Genomic DNA, 2,965 nt, shown 5'->3' with positions numbered 1-2,965 from the left:
AACGAAGATAAGACGGACAGCTGTAGCGGAAAAGAAGCCTAATCATGGGAGGGAAGAAAAGCCCACCCCTCGTTTGCTGGGAGCTGCGCTGTGCACGTGTGGAGAACCTCCCCTGGAAAGGGAGCTCGCTCGGTAAATGTCATCCTTACAAGTCTTCACTCGTTCTTGGATTTCCCTGTTATGAGAAGAGCACTACAGCACTCCCGTTTTCTACAGATTTTGCGGGTTTGGGAGAGTTCCCAAGACACAGAAGTGCTGGGGTGCAGAATACGTCCACTTGGAAACTGGATGCAGACACATTTTACGCTCGTACACCGCCTTGTTTGCAGTCGATCAAAAATTATCATAAATTGATACTGACAACGCAGCCGCATCTGGGTAGACAACAACTTGAGGGGTGGGGGGGTAGGGTATTTTCCCAGTTCCAACAAATTTACGACGATGCTTTGAGTATTTGTTGGAGATGGATGAAATGGCAACATTTAGTGCCACGTTAGCAGACATGTATGGGGGAGGTATTCACAGCTAGAACTCGTGTGTGCTGGGTCCCGCTGAAATCATTTTCCACAAATTGCATGTAGATCTTTTTTTTCCCTAGCCCAATTATTCTTCTTCCTTTCTCACACTCTCTCTCCAAAAAAACCCCCCAAAACCATATCCCCAAAAAACAATTAATCTACTTCTGGGTTTTTTTCCTTTCATTTTCTGTTCTTTCTGTTCAGCTGAGGTATTCCCAGGGCTCCTGAGCCTGAATGTCTATGGAGTATACTAATTCCAGCTGCCACTGGAGATCTTACTTCCTTTTAAGAGCACTACCATGTCTCGTAACGTGTCTGGGATAAAAACTGCTGCCAGCATCAGTGGCCTGAAAATCACTTACTTTGCAAAACTTCTGAAATCCAACCCTTGCAGTTGTTTACTGACTTTAAATGCCACCTAGAGAGTCGATAGCCATACATTACTATTGCAGCTTCCAGTTTAGCTCATCGGGTTATATCTGACCCAAGGGGGAGGGATTAGGTTCCTACAGCCTCCTCAGATGGGACCTGTTGCTGACATTTAGCCGGCTGACGGGAGGCTGGAGCATGCCTGAAGGACACTGTGGGAGGGAGACGTGCCCCATCCTTCATGGCAGCAGCAGGTTGTTTTTCTGTGCCTGATAGCAAACACGTCTCTTGCTGCCTGTAAAGCATGTTGACTAAGCAGTGAGCACGGAAGAACAGCAATAAAAGCAGTTTCTGGGAGCCAGCCAAGAAGCGTGGTTAGACACAGCTGATCCCTGTGTGCCTGGAAAGCAGGGAACCACACAGTGCACTGGGTGGGCAGGGGTCCCACACGCGTGACACCGATGCTTCGGGCAACCGACAGAGGCTGTGTATGGGCACAGACAGGCTCGTGACGGGCCTAGGGGTACAAACGGTCACAAGATCAGCTCGTGGTTTGGTCCAGCATGGAAAAGGAGATCCCAAACGCTTGTGGAGCCACAACTGTAGGGCGCTAAAAATGCCAATTTGCGGGGAAAAGCACAGCCAAAAGTTTGGCAATGAGTTTTGGAGGGAGAGGAAGATCCTGACTAATGTGCATCCGGCTTTCTCACTGCAAAAGAAGCAGCAGGCAGAAATCTCCAGATGATTCCCTCCAAAAACATAGCTATGTTTTTCAGCTGTGTCCCTAGGAGCCTGGGAACCAGGATGAGAAACAAAGAGGAACATTAGAGACCGCAACTCTTAGCAGCAGCTCTTCTGAGTCGTGGCACTTGGTGTGACAGAACAGAAAGTAGTAAGAATGAGGAAACACAAAACGTCTCAGGGTATCACCCAGTCAGGAACTCACTCACTAACCTTACACCGCAAGTGCCGAGGGAAGTTCAAGATTGGGGAACTGCTATTTTGGAGAGGGAAAGAACTGGAAAGCTTTCAACTCAGGAAGCCCTCAGTAGAGAAAAACAAACCTGCATACTCTGTGTTGCAAAACCAAAGTGAGATCCAGCCCGTTCCAGCACTTTGTGCTGCAGGTTTCCTCTCCGTGTGCGTGTTGGGCTCCATTAGCTGTGCCCCAGAGGGGTAGAATCATGGAGCATCTCAAATTGGAAGGGACCCATAAGGATCATCGAGTCCAACACCCTGCTCCTTAGAATCATAGAACATGGAATCACTTTGGTTGGAAAAGACCTTTGAGATCGTCGAGTCCAACCTTTAACCTAACCCTGCCATCCCACCACTAAACCCTGGCCCTAAGCACCTCATCCATCCTTCTTTTAAATCCCTCCAGGGAGGAGGATTCAACCACCTCCCTGGGTGGTAGAGTCCCTTGCAGGACTACCTAAAACTAAACCATCTGACAACGACCATCGGCCAGAGTCGCAGGTGGAAACCCTGGTTTCTACTCTGTGAAGACCTGGATTAACTGCTAAAGTGTGTTTTTGCCAAGTCCGGTAGAAATGGGGAGTTCAGCGGGGTTTCCTGAGAAGTTTCAGTTCAAAAATAAGAGAGCTGGTAGGATGTATCGAGTCACCGAGGGGCAGCCAGCGATGGCAGTCCTCAACCCATACTGGAGCCACTGGACAACTGGAAAAGATGTGAATCTGGCTCTATACCTGCGTTAGGCACTGCCTGTTGGTTTTTTGTTGGTTTTTTTTTTTTTCCAAAGGTGGACACTCAGCGATTTAGCAGTTTTCTGGTCCAGGATCTCCTCTGTGAACCAGCAAGAGACGTGTCAGAAAGCTCTCCTCTCCCTCGGCTGCGCTGCACTTCAACCCAGGAGGCAAGCAGGGATCTGTGGTAGATAAACGGTTAATAGAATGTATATCAATATATATTAAGGCAAGGGATCGCTCCCCCGTTTATTTGCCAGGGGGCAACCTCTCTGTCACGCAAAAGTGAACCACCGCCACAATTCCTCAGAAACGAAGGCGATAAAATCGAATAATAGCTCCCCGTTCAAAAGGCAAGGGCGAATGGCGGTG

The sequence above is a fragment of the Egretta garzetta genome, unplaced genomic scaffold, assembly GCF_000687185.1.
Source record: "Egretta garzetta isolate BGI_Z169 unplaced genomic scaffold, ASM68718v1 scaffold191, whole genome shotgun sequence".
Taxonomy (NCBI): domain Eukaryota; kingdom Metazoa; phylum Chordata; class Aves; order Pelecaniformes; family Ardeidae; genus Egretta; species Egretta garzetta.
The sequence above is the reverse complement of the archived record's forward strand: the minus strand, read 5'-3'. Positions refer to the sequence as shown.